The sequence below is a fragment of the Protopterus annectens genome, chromosome 2.part1, assembly GCF_019279795.1.
Source record: "Protopterus annectens isolate FY-2018-M chromosome 2.part1, PAN1.0, whole genome shotgun sequence".
In the NCBI taxonomy this organism is placed as follows: Eukaryota; Metazoa; Chordata; order Ceratodontiformes; family Protopteridae; genus Protopterus; species Protopterus annectens.
The window spans coordinates 730,183,796-730,209,690 of NC_056729.1; positions in this window are offsets into that span (position 1 = coordinate 730,183,796).

Here is a 25,895-nt window from a genome sequence, read left to right on the forward strand (position 1 = left end):
AGTCTACAACTGTCTTCCATTCAGTAGGTAAATATATACTATTTACAGACAGACATCAAGAAATAAAAACTTAAATCCTTTGCATTTGATTACTTGATACCAGTCTACAAATGTCATACAATTAACTGATATGCCTCATATATGGTCTGTACAAACAGACTTACCTGCAGCCTTGTTTAATGCACTGATATAGAGAATATGGCTATGAAAGGTATGGGTTACAATCCATTGAGTTATATATGACCTTGTTATATACCTCCATCCTGCAAAGTTATTCCATCACCTTTGTGATATCCCTTTTGAATATTCCATTTAACTGTGAGATGTCAGACACATGCAGTACAAGTTATGTTGTGTCCTCATATTATATTGTGTTGATCTGGGACATAAAGTTAAACAGGCATTGTTTGCATTCCAGTAACATATACCTTGCATCATTCATAGAAACATAGATACTGCTCTAATGCTATGATTCCCATCATGTGAATGAGCCTACTCACAAGGTGTGATATAAACATATGTAAAAATTATTGGTCAAACTGTTACATCTTTTATGGGCTCATTATACTGCGATTCTGATGTTGTTTCCATTGCAGCAGATGGAGGGTGGTGACGCCTGATTACTGGAGTCTGTTTGCATTGCATATTTTTCAGTTTTTGAAACTGCTGGTAACATCCTTCCAATGTCAGATTTCTGACAGCAGATGTACATCTTTTTCATAGTACACAGGTCAGAAGAATGTTACCTGGGTGAGCATGGGTTTAAATCCAATCAGGTGTATATTGTATCTTTCTGAATAGCACTGTGTATCATGCAGTAATGACTAGATGATATACAATGCAGGCATTATTGCTTAATACACAATGCAGTAATGACTTAGTGAATAAATATGACACAAGGTTCACTACTTGGATATAACATGTGAAGGGTTTTTTATCCCCACAGTGCTGTATTTTTTTTACCTTTACTCATTTTCATTCACACACACTTTGCTGTCAACGTCCCTTCAAATCTATGATTTGTGACTGCTATATTACTTCTTTTGTGGCATTAGTAGGTAGTACACATGTCAAGTGACTGTGCGTTAGGCAAGCAGGTGTTCATTTGCCAGTTTTACACAGTCACAAGTCAGCCATGTTCTACAGTAGTGCTGCTCTCTTCCATGTCACAATATCACAGCACATACATGACCAAAAAGGGATTTCACAATGGGAAAAATCATTTATGTGCATTAAAATTCTCATAACATTTTGCAGATACTAGAATTACTGTATCTATGTTATTACAGAGGAATGTCAGTTTACACAGAATGCAAAAACTGGGGGAGATCATACTATCATGTGTTCCATTCCCCTAAAATGTGTTTTCCAATCCCCTTTGATTTAGTGTTTCCATGGCATGTCTTGCTGATACACCATTTTTGAGGATATAGCCTTGAGGAAAGGTAGTAGGTCAATCACAGGTATGGATCTTATTCTTTATTTTGTCATTTTGTCTTGCGTTCCATTCCCCCAAATTATGTTTTTCAGTCAACATTTCTACCACTGATTCTATGGCGTGTCTTGATGCACTGCCCTACTGGCATAGTTATGGCTTCTGTGCCATGTGTCTGTATTTCTCATTGGGTGCTATCACGTGTTTCACTATCCTGAAACTAAACAGTCCTATATTGAGTGTATACATTATGTGGGGGAGGTTGCCACTTTCTGACATTAAGTAGATTTCATGATTGCTCTGTCACTGTTGAGATAGGCAGTTAGGAAAAAAGGGCTCCAAATGAAAAACATGGTGGAAATTCCATTGCACATGCCTATCAATTGTACAAGTTAGCTAAGCTTTGATGCACATTCCAGTTTGAAATAAAGCATTTATTTATTTATTTATTTATTTATATTGACAGTTGATTACCAGGAAAGTCAGAATGGGTAGAAGCACATTTTCACCAGAGGTCCAGGGAGAAAAGCTCTAAATTATTTCAAAACATTTTAAGAACAATAATTGTACAATCTTCAAAAAAAAAATAAATAAATAAATAAATCTGCAGTTCAAATAATTATAACAAATTAGACATAATATAAAAGCATTGGTTAAAAACTGATACAAAGTATATGACAATCATTTATTACTTGGAGAAATTTTTGACAATTTGTAGAGAAAATAAATGTGTATGTCTCATCAGCAATGAGGAGGAAACAACCTATAGAGAGGAGGTGAGACAGCTGATAACTTGGTGTGGTAACAATAGTCTGGCACTCAGTGTGAATAAGACCAAAGATGTAATCGTGGATTTCAAAAGAAACCATAAGAAACATTCCCTGCTCACAATCAATGGGAGACAGCGGAGAAGGTAAAAAGCACCAAATTTCTTGGGGTGCACATCTCAGAAGACTTGTCTTGGTGTGTGAACACAAATGCCATTATTAAGAAAGTACAGCAATTCCTGCACTTTTTGCGAAGGGTGAGAAGAGCAAATCTGACAGCCCATGTTCTCACGACCTTCTACAGAGGGACAATTGAGAGCATCTTGACAAACAGTTTTACAGTTTGGTATGGCAACTGCTCTACCACTGACTGCAGGTCCCTCTAAACAGTGGTGAAAGCAGTAGAAACGATATATGATATATATATATATATATATATATATATATATATATATATCTGTGTGTGTGTATGTTATTATTTACTGACTTCAATCCTCCATGATTTGCCAGAAAACTACAAATTTTATGAGAAACAAACCAAAACTATGAAGTTAAATTTCAACAGTTGAGAGGTATGTTAAACACACACAGGCACACAGCTACCAACCTTGTGTCCCATAGTAACACTCTCATCCTCTACTTCATACATCAACAAATGGCTAGTTTACATTCCATACACACAACTACTCTCTCATAGGTTCATAAGTATATACTAGGCTAATGACCACCAGGGCCTTTATAAGCCTATGCGTGCAATCCAACATGCAGCACCACTCGTTATTTGAGTATGAGACCCCTGGTTTAAATCAAAATGTTGTCAACCTTAGAACTTTTTAATTTAGGGTGCCTATGCAGGACAGCACATAAATAAATTTAGAGGTCCCAAGTGTGATTTTTATTTTATTACTACTTACGTTGCCCACACTGTACCACACCACTTTCATGATATAAACGTTCTATGCCTATACTTAACTTCAGGTACTATTTTAGGATGCAATGTTCTTCAGATCGCAAATTATAAACAAAATTTTTAAACCAGTACTCACCTGGTCATCAAAGCAAACCACATTTTTCAAACTAGTGAGTTTTTCTTGACTCAGCAACTTGGACCGATTACAATAATTCTGCTTAACCCTTCTAAATCTAATTACTAACATAAACCACTAATATTGTCTATATTGTGTGGAGATGTGTGTGTGTGTGTGTGTGTGTGTGTGTGTGTGTGTGTGTGTGTGTGTGTGTGTGTGTGTGTGTGTGAGGGTACCCATTAAGACATAATCCCACCAACAAGTACTACATCTTGAGGTTCTTGGTCCCCAATAAACTTAAAAAAGATCTGCTGCAAAAGTTCTCCACTCCAGAATCTCAGACAACCATGCTTTTGTCAAATTAAATGTTAGTGAGTGAAAGCAGAAATGTTAAATGAATTCTAAAGTCTTCAGCAAAGTCTGCAAATGCATAAAGATAGCATACATTATATTCCCATTACTGTTACAAAGAATGAAACAATGCAAAGAATAAATCTTTGGAATGCCAGTCAACTCATCTAGTGGAATATCAGTTAAATAAAACTATCATTAGTCTAAATCTTAGGTATTCATCTGTATTTCTTTGTTATGTAACTAGTTATACTGAAATGCACTACCTTTAATAATCAAAGATGAGCCACCAGGTTAAAAGTGAAGCCACAATAAGACAAAGATTCAATGTACAGTATGGCTCTACATTATAACTAATGGAGTCCGGGGGAACATCACCAAAAACCTATAATAGGGTCTTCCTGTTTCAGGCCATCAGCTCTCAGAATAGTCTTAGAAACATTTAATTCAGTTCTAATGAATTTTCTAAGTTATTTTTTAAGAACTTAATCATAAATCACAAAACTGCCGCTTCTCTGGGAACTAATCCAAAGTCTTCTGCAAAGTTCCACTCTACTCCACCAAGATGGCATGACAAATTGCTAGAGAAAACAGTTCTATATATGCACATTTCTATTATCTTATTTCTACCATTTTTTTTTCTCTTCACCTCTCATGACTTGCTTTTTATTATTATGTAAACTCCATGTGCATAATACATATAAACGTCATAAATACAACTTAGACAACACATATTGGATTTACTTTTTTGAAGCACATGGCTGTCAGTAAACTCCAAGTCACTTATACTAAAAAATATAGCACATACATATACACACACACACTATAATCAGCATAATTATTTTCCTATATGACATCTAAAGAAATCAAAGGTTTTTTATCCAAACATGAAGTTATACCATGACAAAATCTGCAGAAATGTGATCAGCATACATTAAGATTTGATTCAATGTAAAAGAACATTCCACAATCACATTACAAAGCTCTAACCATGTCTGTGTGCCTTATTTTTATTAAGAATATGAGAGTGTTTCTGTACAGGTGGATGGATGGATGGATAGATACATAGATAAATAGGTTGGTAGGTAGGTGGGTACTGAAAGCATGCAATGAGGCACCTAAAATGAACAATGATGCAATTCACCATGATTAGGAAAATAGACTGCAAACCTTGAACTTTAATTCTTTTGAAATTATCACAGCATGAGTTCTTTCTTTCAAAGAATAATCAAGATTTTTTTTAAATACCAAGGGATACCCGAAATTCCTTTTACAAACAAAACTTAGATAGGACTACTTAAACAAGAAACAGAGGAGTTGGTTTTCGGTTAATTCGGGGTAAAACAGACAAAATTTACCTCCTAAAGAAATAAAAAAAGAGCTGCATATGACAAATATTTACAGTGAACAAGAATGCATGATGAATGGGATTTTTTTAATTAATAATTAGTTTCTGTAGCAGTATGTAGACTAAGACCTTGGATCTTACAGCTTCAAATAAAAACAACTGCACTTGTTCAAGACATGTTATTTTTGTCCTCTGGGCACACATACCACTAGTTAAGGTGAATCTGTCATATTGTCTACCATTTTTTTGTATGTGTGTGTGTGTGTGTGGGGGGGTAATTCTGTCAGACATACAAAATCTGCTACCATCTGGTGAATAGTGTACTTGCCTGAACTCTCCTTGACTTTTAAAGGAAAGGCCATGACCACCACTGGTCAAAAACAATCACACCTTTAAAGAGATTTTTTCAACAGATATTTTTTTTTTTTTTTTTTCATTTAGGCAGTCTCAGAAAATAAAAATACAAACCAACACATGAGCTTTACTTGTGACAACATACATACAGGTTACAATACAAACACAGTGTGACTAACACTAAACCACAAGCTTTCAAACACTGGCCAGCTTATGTTTATGCACACCCACCTCATCATACATATTAAACAAATATGCATACTAGCACACAGAATGCATCTCCACAGTCCATTCACATAGCAACACACACACACACACACACACACACACACACACACACACACACACACACACACACACACACACACACACACACCTTCTCTTTTATACAGCAATGAACATCTAGTTTACATTCTACACTGGGGGGAAGCTACAAACCTAGCACCTTTGGCTTAGTAAGCACCTCATCAAGAGTCCTTTAGTCCTCTGCATAGACCTCTCAGCTATCCTTATTTTGGAGGAATGTTCCAATTTTCAGGTCTTATTTACTCCTGCACATGATGTGCCAATTTTTGGAGGATTGTCCCTGTTGTCAGACTTGGTTCACCCCTTCACATCATTTTCTTAATCCCCCTCATCACAAATGATTTTTGAAGCTGTCTGTTATACAGAAAACCAGATTACATGGCTGACATACTAGTGGCACCAATAATATAAAGAAAGAGGATGCATATCCTACATCTGTCTTTTTTAGAAGGAAAAATAAATTACAGTATGTGGTAGAATCTTGCAATACAGATTATACACTGATTGATACAGTCCGGAGTAATATCCCACATTCCTACTGGAAGTGGGAAGTGTTATGTGCTATTTATTATTCAAATGTTATGCTAATTAAATATTGAGACTTTTGGCTGGTTAAACTACATTTATTTCAAGGGCTTTTGTATCTGTTTCATTGTCTGCAGGTTGAGAGGTATGCCCCCTGCACTACAAAGCATTTATCTAAAGATGTATTTTCTAGACCATAAGAAGTTTGAAACTGTAATGTCTGGTACTACTGATTCACTGCAATACTCCATCAGTTATGAAAGACAGGGCAAGGTAAAATCAAGGATATGCTGCAAAATCAGGGACAGTTGTGATTGATGTGGTTTGTCAGTTTTGGGGGGGTTGTTATACCTACTATAGGCCGCATTCAAGAATTCCGGACAAAGCCAGGAGGAATACTAGCCAACACCAGGGAGATTTTTTAAATATTACTCTGAGGCACTTTAAAATTTACTAGAGCAATAGGTTGTAGCATCAGAATGTACTTTCTGAACAAAAAGAAAAATTAAAGCATAATGTCTAGCATTATTAATTAACTGCAATCATTCATGATTTACACTGGGCACAGAAAAAATAGGAAGCCACATTACAGACATTCTATCAACTAAGGAACAGGGAAGAGATATGGCTGTCAGTGTTTTTCAGTGTGTGTGTGTGTGTGTGTGTGTGTGTGTGTGTGTGTGTGTGTGTGTGTGTGTGTGTGCATGTATGTGCATGTGTCCGTGTATGTATGTGCATATGTCCATGTGTGGGAGAATGAATGAGGAGCTACCTCTGCCAAAATGCTGAATGAGCCGTGAGAGAAGATTAATGCAGGATATAGGACTGAAGAAGGTTTAGCTACAAAAACTTGACTAAAGACATGGGATGAGACACCTGGTGTGATGCATTTGGCTATTCCATGAATTTACTGGTTGAGAGAGATCTCCACAGTAGCTGTTCCTCTAATCATTTAACAGTAATAATCACCAACCTATTTGTCTTCTTCCTTCTCCATCACATTCATGTTTAACTTGGCCAGATATTTATTGCCTTTCCACAAACACACACACACTCACACACACACTTACTCTCTCACACAATAACTAAGACACATGCACACATGCACACTTTATCTCTCATGCAAACAGAATGGCTAGTTCAAATTACATACACATACATAGGCACACACTCTTTCTCTCTCATACAGAAATGAATGGAACCACTAGTGTAAATTATATACGTGCATATACACACTACTTACTCACCTTCACACAGAAATGAATGAAACCACTAGTGTAAATTATATACGTGCATATACACACTACTTACTCACCTTCACACAGAAATGAATGGAACTACTAGTGTAAATTATATACGTGCATATACACACTACTTACTCACCTTCACACAGAAATGAATGGAACCACTACTGTAAATTATATATGTGCATATACACACTACTTATTCACCTTCACACAGAAATGAATGGAACCACTAGTGTAAATTATATACGTGCATATACACACTACTTACTCACCTTCACACAGAAATGAATGGAACCACTAGTGTAAATTATATACGTGCATATACACACTACTTACTCACCTTCACACAGAAATGAATGGAACCACTAGTGTAAATTATATACGTGCATATACACACTATTTACTCACCTTCACACAGAAATGAATGGAACCACTAGTATAAATTATATACGTGCATATACACACTACTTACTCACCTTCACACAGAAATGAATGGAACCACTAGTGTAAATTATATATGTGCATATACACACTACTTACTCACCTTCTCACACACATACAAACCATTTACTTACTTATCTTCTCTCTCAATGGAATGACTATTTTAAATTTCGCACTCGAGTGAGAAATAGATTTACATCCGGAGTGTGTACGATGCATGTATGGCCATCCTTAAAGGGGAAGATGCCACTTTAGCTTTTCCCCCTAGATCCTAGTGTCTGTCTTGTGCTACCCTTCCACAAAAACACTGTACTGAAGTGCATATAGTGAGTATGCCTCCTGATATCCCTGCTAGGCCTTAGGCAGTTTCCTGTGGAACCTTGTGCTGTATCCCCTATGCACGCACGTGCACACGCGTGTGTGCGCAGATGTGTATGTATGTGTGTGTTCACATGTTTATTTGTTCATACCTGGTGATGGTTTAGTTTGAATATGACAGCATAACAGCAACAAACGGAAATATAATTATGGTGGGTATTATTCATATATATAATAATTCACTTGAAGATCATCTATGCTGGGCACATTCATCAAAGTGAATGTGTCTGCATTTGTGTGTGTGTGTGTGTGTGTGTGTGTGTGTGTGTGTGTGTGTGTGTGTGTGTGTGTGTGTGTGTGTGTGCATGTATGTCCACATGGGTGAGTGTGTGGGTGTGTGTACATCTGAGTTTCGGTATAAGTGTGTGAGACTGTGTCGCTCTGCCTTTCCATCTGAGTGTACATATGTGAGTGTTTGTGAAAGGCGTGTGTGTGCAGGTGTGAGAGTTTGTGTGTCCATGTGTGTATCTAAGTTTTGGTTTCAGTATAAATGGGAGAGATGGTGCTACTCTGCCTCTGTTATCAATATGTGACTGTACATATGTGCATGAGTGTGTCTGTGTGTGTGTGTGTGTGTGTGTGTGTGTGTGTGTGTGTGTGTGTGTGTGTGTGTGTGTGTGTGTGTGTGTGTGTGTGTCTGTCTCTCTCTCTCTCTTTGCCTGTTTATTCATGTGGATATGTGGCTGCATTACAAATGCATATTTGTATTTTGGATAAAACATAGTCCCTTCAACAATTACATATTCTAAGCCAACTTTAAAACATTGGTCAGAGGAAATATTTTACATCAAAAATATTTTTAAAAAAGATAATAATAGCAGAAGTACAAAACAGATTAATTTTATAATCATAGTAATTCCCTCCAAACTGTGTGTCAAAGAAAATAAATAACCTGCAGGAGTGGGAAGGTCATCCATTTGTGACACTATGTTTCTGAACACCCTTGGTGGCTCATTATTTCCCTGTAATGCTCATCCTGTCGGGCATTATTGTTTGTAGATAAATAGTATAGCACAAACTGTCATATCCTGAATTTGTAGCAATGCAAGCATCTACATAAATGGCATGGATGTATTGTATACTGCAGTGTGACTTTAGGTACACCATAAGGTTGCAGTGAATGTGTAATATTAATTAATTCTGTCTTGCTGGACTTCAAGATGGCTGTCATGGAGTAGGCAACATACTTGTTACGGTTCTTACAAGTTCCTACCAATTAAATAGCATAAACCAAGATATCTGACTTTTCTATAAAGTCAAAACACTTTAATTAAATTCTTAATCATTTTCAAGACTTACAGCTAAGTACTGTGACCTAGCATTGAAATTTTACATGGTTTTATTGATCTCTAAATTCGAGGAATCTGAACTGCGGTTCTGGCATTGAGACGTTGTCGAACTGCAAGTCCATAACACAAAATAGATCTGTTAAAGGTAAATGATCTGTCAAGGGTACAAAGCTCAACATCTAAAAATGTCATAAAACAGAGATCAAATGGAAGCAGTAACCTGTAAAATAGAACTATCATCCTTGATAACACCACAGAAAGATGCTACAAATAAAAGACACAGAAGCAGTGCTAAAGAAACTAACACTAAGCTGTAAAAATTATTTGCCCTAGATGAGCTAAAATAAATGTATGATTGCTTATGTCATACATGAAATTTAATAAAGTTGTTTCTTGTTTAAAAAAATCTGCACTACAGCCATTAAAGTCATCACTAGATCATGTCTCCTCACAGTTATCAGATATTAACCATTCCATCTGAGAGTTTTTAAGGAATAGAAATGTTGGAAAACAGAATTTCAGACTGTGAAGTCAAACATTTTACAACTGTCAAAAATTTCAAACAAGAAAATGAAGATATCCTTGAATTGAAAGAAAAAGAAAAACTACTTGGTTTTGAAGCCACAAGTAGACAAAATAACCACCTTATAAAAGGGGTACCAGAAATCAAGGAAATGCTAGACCTGATTAAACGGTAAAGAAAATACTATTCCTGATCCTCAAGGACAAAAATTTAACAGAAAACACAATAATAGGAAGAGCTCATTGGGCTTTGTGCAAATCACCAGTCCGTGCTAGACAGGTATATGTAAAACTCTTACATTTTGAAGATATACACCCAATATTCAATACAACAAATGAAAGAAATTCATCTTATGACACCAAACATATAATAAGACAGGCAAAAGCTTTTTCCATTTTGTGGTCATTTAATAAAAAATAATGTAAAATTTCAGTACCAGCCAGACTGAATTTTCCTTTCAAAAACACTAAATGTCAAATAAACTCCCACTAAGAAGATAAAATTAATTTCAAGAAAGTTTTTGATTTCTCTCTAGAATAAAAAGGTGAGACCAACTGTTAATTACTGTTTTGAACAGTTGAGTTTGGCTGGGTGCAACTGATGTATGGGATACACTAAATATGTGGTCGACTCCATCTTACTGAAAATTTCATAATCCAAGTAAGCTACTATTTTGTAATATGGTTGCCTAGCAACATTTTTGAATATAGTTCTCTAAGTGTAAAAGCTTCTGTACATCGTACTTTGTTTATTTCACTTCGAGTTCTAGTCCGAGGAAGCAATTAAAGCCACCCTGACTGTGTCTGACACAAATACACAAAAACAGTTAGTTTAACATTTTCTACATCATATAAGCATTGTAGCATGCTATTTGCAGATTGTTCCATATATGAAATATGATTTAAAATTTAAAACCAAGTATTTCTTAAAAGATATTTAAGTGTATGTCACTTGTTCTATTATGCTGCTACTTGATAGCGCAAGTTCTGTACAGTATCATTTGAGCATTTAGTGAGTCATAAAAGTGTGTTATAAATCAATTATTTTATTTGTGCATGCAAAAGAACTGTTCATCTTTGCCTTTTACTATTTCTATATGAACAGATAGGTTGTAGTAAAAAAGACAAGTATGTGTACTAGTGTTTATGTTAGATAACATCAAACATAGTAAGGATTGACATGGTTATAATGTTTTTTTCAAACATTGCATCACTATTTGGTCAACATTATGTTTACTCAATAGTAGTAATGTTGAATGCATGACAATATAGAAGTTCTTGTACATGGTAAGGAATAGTAGCACTACACTATATGACATGCTATCTTATCTGGCAAAGGGAAGTGGACATCACCGTGCAGTAAAGCGTTGCCATTGGCGGTGATGTATAGTAACTGTGTGTGCAGTAATAATGATGGCAATATACCAATCATGTCACTCACCATAGGTGCTGTAGATTGAGAAGACCAAAAATCAATGTGCACGTGTTACTTGTAGTGCTTGTAAAATCCATGTACAGGATGTACAAATGATCAATAGACTGCATTAAATCTCAACCATAGTGCTAATGATACAGTCAAACACCAAGAAATGGAGGACTCCTTTGTCAATGACATCCTATGCATCTGCATGTGTTTGCATTGCATGGGTAATTTAAAGTGACCACTGTGTGTATGGAACAGACTAGTACAGAGTATCACTAAAACATGCATACAGAATATTGATGCAATTACAGCAGAAAGTGCAGGCAGTTCACCTAACTGTACTAATGCTCCAGGTGTTATTGGTAAATATTACACCTTTTCAAGTCTCAGAAAGGGAAGTGTATGCTGGTGATAGATGGATTCCTGTTTTACCAGGGGAAATCTAACAATGACAAATGTTAATGGTGCTGTAAACACAGGCTATGCTAGTCCTGTCAACATTTGAATATAACCAAGATCTGTCATCAACAAATATGAAGTTAGTCAATGGTACACTTGTACTACATGGTTCTCTGATCACTGTACTCCATTCCTGGCTGCATTGGCATCAGTGATAGATACAGATGTTTTTCTTCTGTGGTCATTCTAATGAGTAAAAGTCTGTGAAGGCATACAATATCATGTGGAACAATGTCTTTGAGCTGTTTGCACAGTGTTTCTTCTCAGCAACACCAAAGTATATTATATGTGATTTCGAACCAAAAGCAATAAAAAGACTTAAACTAAACTTTTGCTCTCATCATATGACTGTTTGCTACTTCCACTTGTCTCAGAACATTTGCAGGAATGTACAAACTTTAGAGATAAAAGCGAACCAGCACTAAGGTCCGACATTCTGTGAAGATATTAGAGACATGATATCCATTGCTTTTCTGCCAGATGGCAACATACTAGATGCATATGTATAACTGTCTGAGGCATGTCTTTCAAAAGCCATTGATAGGATGGATAATTTTCAGCAGTTCTATGTACTTGGAAGAAAAATGAGATTTTTCACACATTTTTGCCCTTTACTCACATTGCCTCCAGTTTTCTCACCAACATTCTGGTATGTGTTTGTTGTAAATGATGCTAGTCTACCACAGACACAATACCTTGTTGAGGGATGGCATAAATGGCTGAAGAGTTAACATGGATGGCGGAAGCTTTCTTTATCAGATATGATGCATTGTATTGTCAGAGAGCAATGTAGGATTGATCAACTTTGAATTTGGCTGCAATTGGATGAAAGGAGTACCACACCAAGCAAGCGCATGCTGAAGAAAGAGCATAGTATTGCCCATATTCTTTGGAATAGACATCAACACAGTGTTGTTGATTTCTGAAGCTGATGCCTCCACAACTTCAAAGATAACAATGTGTGATTACTGTGATACCTAACTTATGGGTCATTTCATGTAATGTTTATTTTCTGTCTCTTTTACAGCATTGGCATTAGTGAGCATTAAGCAGTTGTTCAAGAAATCGACATTGTAAATCAACATAATTTCATCAAGTAGTGTGTTTATATGTAACAGTATTTCATAGCACAGTATCTGGTTTCACCTTTTAAAAGCAATATATGCAACTCATTTTTTCTTACAAGTGGAAACACTGTACCAGTTTTAAAGACAGTCACCTTCCATACATTACATGTCTAAGATGCTGACTTGCGCATGCATGTATGTTGTTTGGGCATTCCACAATAACAGGTGGGCTTAGATGGATGGTACAGCTCCTGTGACTGATCCTGTGCGTATTTTACTTTTTCATTTGTGCATAGTTCAGAGAGTTCCTGAGCAAGGCACATGTGCATGGGATTATCATTCCTTACTAATAAAATGTTATTTCAGTCATTGCAACATTTGGTATTTTATCCAAGTGATATTTAATACAGACAATGTTCAATTATCATTCCTTACTAATAAAATGCTATTTCAGCTATTGCAACATTTGGTATTTTATCCAGGGCATATTTAGTACATTCAGTGTTCTCACAATTGCTGTATTATTGCAGATTTTTATTATGTTCAACGCAAACTAACATATCCTCACTGAAGTAATAGCGTTGTTTTTTGATAGTATTCAACTGATCAAAAATAATGTGGATTGGATACAACGTATTATTCTTGCTTACCGTATCCTGAAATATTCCAAGTGAACGTTCTTCTCTGAGGAGATGTAGCAGGATTACTACTAGTGAAGGGGAGAATAGTTAATCTCAGCACTAAAAATATGTGCAGGTCTTTAAATCATATATACCCATTTATTTAAAATTATTAATTAAAAGTAATGTTTATCTTTTTACATTAACAAATATTTGTCAAATTAGGACAATTGTTTCTCTTAACACAGTCAATACACCTCATGAATATCATACATTGCAGTTTACCAAATGCCCAAATTATCTAATTACATATCAGATACTATTGCTATACCTTATTTATTATTATGACTATTCCATTTCATCTTAATCATCTTCATTTCCTTTCTACTTTTTTGTATAAAGCGAACATTTCCAATTACACAATAGACCAACCTATATCACAATAGATACCTATGAGTACAATAATAGAAAACTGTGACATTAAAGAGATTCAGAACACCAAAAAAGGAAACATTATTTACATTCTACACAAATCTAAAGCAAACTTTAGCATTATTCAAGAAAAACAAATGATCTGTGACTAATGGACTCAATCCCAGGAAGACGTGGAGAAAATGGAGTAGCAATACTAATTAAGAATACTTTTACCAGTAACATGATAGACTTGGTTTTAAGGTAATTAGTGTTGTGGCAGATGCACATTTTCTCTATTACTTAAACTAATTATTTTATTATGCACCCTACAGTAATTAGTTAGATTTTTATGTCAAACATTTTAACATATTACTGAAATATAGAGACCGCTACAAAATAATAAGAGACAATTGGAATTTGGTCATAGATCTTTTTAAAGACAAAACAGGTCCACCAAATAATAGAGAGATAAATGTATGTTAATATATGTAGAATAGTGAACGGTGTTGTACCTTTAAGAAGCATTTCCAAGGACTAAATGTGTCTATAAACAACAACCACTTGCTAGCTTCAGTGCCATATTGGTCAACAGTAGCCACTGGCATATTCATGTGGAACAATCAGCATTACTTAGTATTGGAAGACTTTTATTCAAATTGGTTTGAGATCAATTTACTACCTAACCTAATGTCCACTACTGTTATTACCAGCTGAAACATAATTTCTCAGTACATGGACGTCCACAGAAGCTTATCTCCGGCAATGATACCCAATCTATCAATCAGTTGTTTCAGAAATTTGCAAGAAAATGAGATTTTGTGTATGTTACTAGTATTCCAGAATATCTGCAGTCAAATGGACTAGCTGAACGTGCAGTACAGAGTGCAAAGCAATTACTAGAGAAATCAAAGTATGACAACATTGATATATTTTTGAATTTAATCAATCTCAGAAACATACCCCATGACAATATACTTGTCTTGCCTGCTGAGAGACTTCTATCTAGGAAACCAGAACAACATTGCCTATCAGTTCCAGGTTATTGAGGCTTAAAGCTAAAAATGACAAAACAATCAAAGCCCAATTATTCAGAAAGTATTCTCTCCAGAGTTCCAGTTATGATAAATCAAGCTGATTTCTTCATCCATTGAAAGAAGAAGAGACAGTGAGGATACAAACAGCAAAAGATTTTGACCGGCTTGGTCAAGTAGCAAGTATAGTTGCAGAGCTGAGATTCTATTTTGTGAAATCAGAGGGTGTGGAGTGCAGGAGAAATCACAGACATCTTCTTCCTGTATTAGAACCATTATCACAGCATTGTTCCTGTGATACAGACTCTAGATCTCAAAGCAATCTAGACAATGTTCCTGTTTCAGAATGTGTCTTGACTCCTACTTTTGTTTCTAAGAAGTTCCTGATATCCCAAAGGTCGAACATTCAGCAGAGACAATCCCAGTTGCTAAAACTAACTCTAATCTCTATGTTACACAATTTGGTTGCATATCCAGACCTAGTGTGAAATACGCAGCAATTTGGACACGATTGTATATATGCATCTAGTTCTGTATAATTGCATGGCAAAAAGTATCTGTATCAATTGTATGTCATTTAATGTTGTCAATATTGCATGACTCATTTCTCAAAAGAGGGAGGATGTAGAATAGTGAGCTGTGTTGTACCTTTAAGAAACATTTCCAAGGACTGAAGGTGTATATAAATAGCAAGCATGTGCTAGCTGCAGTGTGATTTTGAGAAGTGCAACATGATTGTGAACATGTATGTTAGCTAGTTTGTATATAAGTTAATGTTACTTAGTCTAATTGTTTATGTGTTTGTATATAATAAAAGCTGTTTGAACAAGAACCCATAATTTTTGTCTACTTCATCCTGACTAGATGAATGGCAATCTATCTTAAACATGCCATTCCAACTCAATGTTTCTAATCCGATAAAATTTGCACGCACCCCACAAATGAATACACTTCCTGATTATTCATCTAGATAAAGATCATGGTCAAGAACTGATTTATTTTTAATCTACAATACACTTCTTAGAAATGATTGTCAACTTACAACAGAACCCAGGACATTATCAGAAAATTCAAAAATTTATCTTCACCTTACTATGGATATGAACTCCATTAAACAGTCACCCTTAAATAACTAAACATGAACCACTCAGCTGTTAAAAAGAGGAAATAGAAATTGAAATAAACTCATTTCTTAATGATTTTCTTCAAAATATTTCTCTTGACAGTACAGAGATAGACATAAAAGGAACAAAAGAAAAAAGAGCAAGAGATAAAAAATAAACTTCATAATTTCAAATGTGTATTTATTAAAAAAATGGCTGTGAAATAGAAAATAACAAAACACATTTAAACAAAGAAGGGAATTTGATTTATCTGTCTCAACTATCTTGGTATGAAAGCATAGTGCTAGCAAAATATTCAGATTGGACTCATGGCCCCTACAAACTTTTAGCCAAATTAATTGTTAACCTGAAGAATGCCCCAGTTATACATGGAATACATTTCAACAATGTTCTTTTCAAAGTCATTCCCCTAACATAATCTTAATATCTGAGCAAATATTTAGAGATCTTTACAAAAAATATTTTAAAATATTTATCTTTGAAGAACTCAAAAATGATTTAAATTGACTTAAATTCCCATAAAGAAATAAAGAACAATATAGCTTATCTAAAATCAATCAAAATTTCAGTAATAAAATTATCACTGTAAAAAATGGAAAAAGCTCCTTGCATTGATGGTTTTACTTCTGAATTTTTTAAGAAATATGTAGAATTGTACTGGTATTATTTAATTTAATTAGCTCAAATGGAATAATGGATCTTTATTTAAACAGGGCAAAAGCTATATTACCAAACACATCATCATCATCCCCTTTTTCCCCATTTTCAACATGCAGTCGAAGTGTTTTGTCATTTGTCACCATCTCTCTATTCAATGTCACTGTCCTACTTTCTTTGACACTCATGCCTGACTGCCACAGGACTTCTCTCACACAATTTATCCACCTCTTTGCTGGACACTCTTGTTTCCTCTTGCCTTGGTTTAATTGGCATAAACCTCATCTAATAAACTAGAAACCTCCAATTATAGACCTGTTGCTTTATTTAATATGGATGCAACAAATTATGCTATGATTTTTGCCACTAGATTAAAGCAAGCAGTTCCTTATATAATATTTCCTTTTCAACCCATTTTTAGTTGAAATACATCAGACGATGCCATGATGTTTGAATCACTACAATCTTATACATTAATAATCAATGCCTCCAAGGTTTCTGCAAAGTTAATCTAATCTTTCTTTTTACATTTATTACTAGATTTGAATGTCTTGAAGAATTGTTTTACTCTGCTAAAATACCTTATGATAATCCTACTACTCACATCTCGATTAATAAAAAACTTCTCCAACAGAATAAAAATTATGAATGGGGTCTATTAATGTTGCCCCTTATCTCCTTATCTTTTTTAACTTGTAAATAAAAGTCCTCTTTCTTGCACTTTCTGATTATTTAGTTCCTATACTATATATGTTTAACATACCATTAAAAGCAATTGCTGATAATGTTAATATTTATCTCACTTATGCAAACATTGATATTCCAAAAATACTAAACACAATCATATAATTTTCTTATTATCTAAATATCAATAAATCCAATTTATTTCCACTACATTTAAGCAGGAGTCGCTTAACTGGCCCAAATAAACTTGGTGGTCCAAAAATAACATATACAGTAAAGGTGTTAACTTCTCTTCTCCAGTCTTAAATATTATCTTAACAATATTTATAAATCATGGTTAAACATATTTCAGGATATACACAGGTGGGAACTGATCTTCCACTGTCTTTTACCAAGAATCACAATCATTAAAATTGACATCTTCACCAGATTGTTTTATTTTACATCTTCTATATAAAGTGTTTGTTTCAGTTTTCAAAAAAAATAATATCATATAAAACTTATAAAAGTTTATTTGGTTTCAAGGTCAACCAGGGTCTTGTACAGTAAACCAATTTGTTCAAAACCACAGCGCAGATTGAGACTGCCTGATTTTTATGTTTACTTTCTAATTATAAGATCAGCAAGAAATTTTAAAACTACAATTTTAGATTCCAGTAGCAATTCTTAAAATCCATCCTGGCTCCATATTTGGTTAAGATGTATTACGTCATATATTTACAATCCTTGAGCCATGCCAGTTCTTAATCCAAAAGATCTCTAAAGGCTAAAAATAGACAGTGCATTGAAATAACACATAGGACCCTTCCAAAAATGAATAAGAATCTTAAAATTAGACAAATAACTTTCTTTTTTTCACCCCATACAAAACAACCCTAATATTAAAATGAGCAAATAAATAATCGATCTTTCATCTTTCCCATTATCAAAATACCACCTTACTTGGGACTTTTTTGAAAAGGACAATCTTACCTCATCCTAGTTTGCAAAGACTTAGTTGTATCTAAAGTGTACTTTCCAATGATATCATTAATTCACAATATCCTTAAATTTCCTTTTAGTAATGTGGTGGTGGTGCTGCGGTAGCGTTGTCGCCTCACAGTTAGATGTTGCCCATTCGATTCTCAGTTAGAGCGTCTTCTGTGTGGCGACATGCATGAATGGGTGTTCCGTCATTGAAGGTTGTGCATTAGGCCCGGCAAGCCAGCACGTAAAACACTACTGCCAATTATTAGCGGTCCGGAATTCCGCTGTGGCGACCCCTAACCGGGAAAAGCCGAAAGACACAAACAAAGTACATAATGAAGAAGACAAAATAAAAGTTAGTTTCTTTCAGACACTCATATTGATTTTCTAGCATAAAATTCCACATCTTTGGCTTATATAATTTACATTCAATTGAAATTCCAAGACACATTCATATTTGCAATGTCATAGAGAAAATATGACGCTGCTTTATTCTATAATGAGGCTTTAAAACACATGAACGTTTTAAACATAAAACATATTCCTTTCAAGAGATTACATTATACCCAATTCATGATATTAATTGATGCTTATATTACTCCAGCTAAAAAGATGCACTTAAGGGCTCTGTGCCTAATTCTTGTTCAAGTGAAAAACCTAATGTTGATTTTTTTCCTCATATTGTGGGATTGCAAATACAGTAATATATTATGGTCAATGTTGGAATTGCATCTAAGTAGGTATTTACACAAATTAAAAACTATCACATGGCAATTTACACTCTTACATAAATCACAAGACAAAATGAATACAATTCATTTGAAAGCTCTCATTATATTTTTTCCTTGGTTAAATTTTTTAGTGTTCTTTATCAAATATAAATTGGGAAGAACTGAAGATAATGTCTACATACTATAAAACTATTAAATGAAATCAACCAAAAGATCTGACTCAAAAAATCTATTAAAGGTATGGGGAATTGTGCTATTATGAACTAAAAGTAATTCTGAACAGTTTTAAGAACCTCACTGTAACACAAGTAATTGAATGTGCTGAGAAAGAAAGTTGTATATATTTTGTAAATAGTGTGTATAGTATTTTTCTTCTGGTTATTGTATCTATTATATTGCACTACCTTTTATTTATGTTTTTTTATCTTCTGTGTGGGTTACAGCAGACTGTTCAAAAAATAAAATGCATTTTGGGGGAAAACGTAATACTGCCTTACTTAGGCAGTTGCTAACACATTATTAATGTGGATGGTTATTTACATACTAGCTCCTGGATGCATGTATTTCACCATCACGGTTTCAGTTGACTACAATTAGAACCTGATTTTATGCCCAGTTTCAAATACAGGTGTGTAAGATGTGTTCAAAACATACCTTAGTAAGTGCACCTATAAAGTTGGTGCATAAAAAATACAGTTCCTTTAGTGAAATAATGCATGTTAGGTTGTTTGCAGATCACTTGTACCTAGGCTTGGAAGACACTATCTGAGATTGCTATCAGAATATATAATGTGTTATATCACGCTTAGCAACCACATAATTTAGGTGACAAAAAAAAAGCTAATATTTCCTCATGAAAAGACATAATCCTATAAACATGTGCACAACAGGTGCTGTGTACCCCTGCATCACTCCATCATCAGATATGCATACATATCACATAACAGTGTTATACTTTTATGGGGCACATACAGTTTGCTGACAGCACCATTAAAAAAGAAGTGGCTTTACTGATACTAAAATTATGATTTGTATATCTGGGTCATAAATAAGAAGTTCATGAATATACTAGGTGCATAATTCCAATATTTTTTGGGCTAGCCATGACCAAAAAAAGAAAGTGTATCACTGCAGGTATGGCTGACTATGTGCAGCACTTCTCCTTACACAAGAAAAATAATATCTATGGCTACATGTGTTGCATCTGTCATATAACATCATGCATGTATAGTGATGCAGGATCATTTCTAGTACTATGTACCACAGTTTTTATCCTAGAGATGGATGAACAACTTGAGATGTACTGTCAGCAATGGCCTGTGGTATCATGAGGGACCCTGCAGTTTTGGATGCCAGCAACAAGAGGTATGTTGTTAGCTCTGCACTAAAAGCATAAATATCATGACTTTGTTGAAAATGAATGGGACACATTTTCTGGGAATGCTCTATCAATGTCATATAGAGTATGGGGCTGCTTATTTTGGGCTTTCATTGTGCAGAGTTACAGTCATGTGCTAGCTGCACACAGCAGTAATAAGCATGAGATATACACATGACTATAGTGAGGGTAACCACCTGCCCAGTCACAGCCTGTACCTACAGTCAGTATGTGACCTTCATTTAGTATCTCCTTAATAAGAGGTTCACATATGTGATAGTGCTACAAGTACATGGCTGCCATATTTTTTACATGTTTGCACATCTGCTGCTCACATGATCTCATACAAGTTAATGACTGAGCGTTTAGTTGCATCGATTCACTTACTGGGCTCTTTTAAATACTAATGGTGTTCTTAAATGACAAATGATGGCAGTGAATAATAATCACTTAGAATAAATGCATTCTGCACAGTTGGACTATAACACATGTTTTTTGTGTTATTCAGGCATACTCCTTTCATGACACAACCCTTCTATTATGTGACAGTCATACTATACTGCTGAAACAGGCAGTAAGTCCTGCACTTGGATAGTGTTAAAGTATTTGAATTGGCCTATACACAGTTACTGTGGAGTCTTATGATATAATTACCTGTTGTGGTATAAAATCTGTGCCAATATATACAACACAGTAATGTAGTTACATCATAGGTACACTGGTTACCATCTCAATATTTCCTGCACAGTCCTGACTGTTATTATCACATGCTAACTCTGTGTGTTGCTGTTACATAATACAAATAATGACACACTTTGAATATTGCTTGTTAAAGATTTCACCAGCACATATCTGATGTACTACACACAGTCGTGGAGTTCAGTGGAGTTTTGGTGTTTGCAGTACCTGCATTTGCACTCTCACTACTTTATGAGTGGGAGTTTGTCTCCCTGCTTTGTTCTTGTGATATGGCTGCCTTAGGATGGTGCAATGATTTCTTATTAAATACCATATTCAACAATGTACTATGCACCACAAGTATCATGCAAACTGATAGGAAAGCAATAAAGTGCTGCAGCAGAGGTGTTAAAGTTAGCTGATTCATGTCTCAATTTGCCAAAAGTAATCGTAATACATATTTCTAATATAGAGAAACTCCTGGTCATTTTGCCAACAGCTGCTAACTGGTGTCATGATCTCCAGCTGCAGGGTATAACTAACCTTGCTTCTTTGAGAGAGGGATATTATGTTTAAACTCTGTCACAAATGCACTTACTTCATTCTCTCCTATAACACTTCTGCTATTTTGTATCCTCACAGTGCATAAGAGTGTGCTGTCTATGAGTTTTATTGCACTAAGTGTTGATAAATTAGATGAGGTCATTATGATTACTGCCTGGATATCAGAAACACACACTGACAAAACCTGGCAAGTGTTAGCATGATAATCTTTTTAGCATATGAGTGGTTCAGTGGGCTTTATATCAAATGGATTTATGTATACATGGGTATAGTCTTTGGCTCCACGAATAGATGGGATGTCACCTACAATATCAGTGCCTTATTTGGAACCAGGAAGTGCTCCATGGTGTGTCCTAATACTGCACCCCAGAGAGAAAAAGCCCAGTTGACAATGCTTGTAATGCATGAAGTTTGTCTCCTGTAGGCTCCTGAAATAATTGTTCATAGGCATGCCTCTAAAACTACTCATGAATAAGGCACTCTACACAGATCTGTCATTTGACAAAATGCAGCCATTGACCTTCCTGGTCTAAAAATTACAAGCTGTAAAGAGTAGAAGGGTTTTCCTTAACCTAATGCCCTAGTGTTGCACTGCTTATGACCAGCAGCAGCATCACACCTCAGAGAGCTATGGCACCGTTTTTTTTTTTTTTTTTTGGTTGATGTTCTTGTCAGTCTGATCATAGTTAAAGAGTGATGTCTTACTGTTCATAATGTTTATTCAAGCTTCGAATATGTCAGTATACTCATATCATACCAATATATTTTTATATTTCACCAGCTGTACTCAGCTTACATTGCATTATTTAAGCAGAACCTAATGAATGGGGGTATACCAGGACCTGTGACGTAAGGTTTAGTATCATGCATGCATGAGACCAACCTTCCTAATGTTTTCCTTCTTTAGGGGCAATGAATCTATACCTACATAGATAATGTAATCACGTGACATCACCAAAGATGCAACAGAACTATTTCAAACTGTTTCAGCATATATCATGGAAAGGAAAGCACTGCTAATGTGATTCCTAGATAATTTGAGAAAGACAAAGTGAACAGAGTTGGTTATATCATAGAAGCTACCTGGAGCTATTACAATTAGTTTTCTCCATAACTTCCAGTGTTGCTTGTAGTGAAATAGTAAAGCATCTGTGAAGTTTTGTGAAAACATGACATAATGAGGTTTTATATTTGAGACTAAAAAACTATCAGCATTTACATTCAAGTGCCAAATGAAGTGAAGTACATTGCCAGTCATCTAACTGCTTCAGAATGTTACTATGAGGAAAAATGTACTCACAAGGCATGCGTCCATAGTAATTTATAACTACGCAAACATGCTGCCATGATATTAGCTGACACAGCACATTGTACTTTCCTGCCTCTGCAGAGTAAGCTTTTTTGTTCAGCCCTAGTAAGGATTCACAGCAACCTTTACTTTGAAGCAAATTCTGTTCTCAAAATACATGCCTTTGTTTTCCCACTTATTATACATGTCTTACATGATAGGATGCACAGATCTAAGCCAAAAATTCTTACTGGGTACAGATAGTTTGACTTGAAGAGCTTCCAGGTGAGTCAAGATATGAGCATGTGATAAACAGTCACATAATTTTTTCAGTGTTCTATATTTTTCAGCTGTTTTAGGTATACAACACATTAAGCTACCATGCTAATAAAATAGAATGGAACAAATATAACGGAAAGCAAAATATTTCTGGTGCTCTTTACAAGATCTTCCATACTAGAAATGCCACATAATATTGAAGCAAGACATTTCAAACAAAATAATTTGACAAATGAAACAATTCTTTTGTATTTCTTTATCTTAGATTGGGGTCTTGCAGTCCAAAGATGCTGAAAACTATGGTTGTTCTTGGATTGTGTACAAAACTTAAGCTACAAATGATAATCCATTCTATGAAGATTACAAAGAAAATAGCTGATATACAAGCCAAGGCTTGTGGGTAATGTCTACAAAGATGCCATGACTACTTTTAGGCTGTTTAACTCTTGTTTCAATATACTCAGTTTTTGTGTAGTTTTTAACTAATATAACAAGATGTACAGAGATACAACAGAAAAGCCAATATAAATATGGCTGTGTATAGAAATACAAATATTGAAAAACATATATCCTGTTGTGTGGTAACACATATACCTCACATTTTGATAAAATGTGATTGAAAAGAATGATAAAACACCTATAATTTATTATTATTATTATTATTATTATTATTATTATTATTATCCATTTGTTAAATTGTCTGTTTTATGTGCTTCCGTTAATGACAACAGACTCTGGAAATGGTTTTCTTCTCATTGTGTTACTTAAGCAGACAGACTTTAGGTGTATAATCGATAACAAAACGATTCTATTTCTTTTCCAGCTTTGTAATCAAATAAGATTAATGAGGAAGAAATGGCTGTGATGAGCCAGTGAGAGTTACGATCATTTCCTGTAGAGGCTAAAATAGATTCAAATCCAATACAAGCTAGTTTCTATTTATTCTTCACAAGCCTTGCTTTGATGTTGAATGTTTCCAGAAATTATGAAACTGTTCTTGAGTCAATCTCTGTGGCATTAGCCAAGTAGCCTCCCTTGCTGAAATACATGCACTATTTGTTCAACACAAGAAGCATTTCTTTTTTCTTCAAGGCAGCACTCACAGATCAATACAAATGCAGTGGACATCTCATTTAAAATCAGCAACACTAACAGAAAGCAAACAAGAAACATGGCTATTCTCTTGCCAGGTATGGACAGATTATCAATACTGAAGCACAGACCCTAACTCGACTGGAAGCTGTTTGAAACACAATAAATTCTAATCAGAATTATTTATCTTTTTTAAGAATGCTCAGAAGTTATGTGTTTAAAAGATTGTTTTAGCTGCTGAAGAAAATTATTGTACTTTAGGGTGTTCTACTTTCATTATTCACCTTGGTTTCATGCTGAAGGATATCCTCTTTGTTCTCAGGCATAACACTATCCCCTTGTGATAAGGAAATGGTAATACATAATATCATTTTTATTTTAAGAGTAGCTGCAGCCAACCAAGTACATTATAAAACAAATCATGTATTATCAGAGTAAATTGTTTAAAACATCACTAAGATTTAAATTTTTAGGTGATGATATTTCTTTTGACTTACATCATAGTGCACTGTCCACAAATTATCAAAGTCCTCATTGCTCTTCTTACTTATAAATTTTAAGGCCTGGATAGATGGCATAAAAAAGAAAAAACAGTGAAATATATACATACGTATATTTGTTTACCTATTTGTATGTCAATAGGTATCTAAGTCAGCTTATGATATTTTTTTAAGTTGCTGCATTAAGGAATGAATTATGTGATGCTCTTCAAAATATACAGGGACCTTTAGAGTATCTTAAACAATTCCACTATGAGTAGATGAAATACAATGCACCAAGGATTGGAATCTCCAAACTGTACCCCCTCCAAAAAAAAAAAAAACCCAAAAAAACCCAAAAAGCCCTTTTAAATGTTTCCTGCAGCCCTCTTGCACCCACAGGTGTGGGAGGCAAGTCCCTACAACCTCTAACCAAATCCACAGTCATAACAACTCGAAGAAGGGGGAAATTCCTCTGAATAGGGTATCACTGCAGGCAGAATACGCCATCAGTGGTTTCCTGTGGGAAACTCTGATCCTTGGTGGGTTGAACTTCAGGCAAATGAAGTTTGAGAGTTTAATCTTCTTCCAAACATAGATTACCCATACTATACATAGGTAATAGTGCACTGGGACTTTTAAACAGGTAAGGCTTTTTTGATAGTCATTTGAAATTATACTTTCTGGTTATTCATCATTTCCCATTAATTCTGACATTTTTACATGAAGTGTTTAAATGTCTTGTTGTCTTGTTTTTATTGAAGTAGTCAGGTGTTGCTTAAATGTTCTTGTGTACACTGTTATTTACCTGTTTTCAAATGTAACAGAAATATGGCATAGTGTTTGTATATTCATTGTATTACTTGGAGCTGGATTTTATTTTCTTTGATACAAATAGTCATCTTTCTTTTGCAGAAAACTTTGTTTTGTTTGTGGCTGATAAAATATTTTTTTCACTTTAAATTATTCC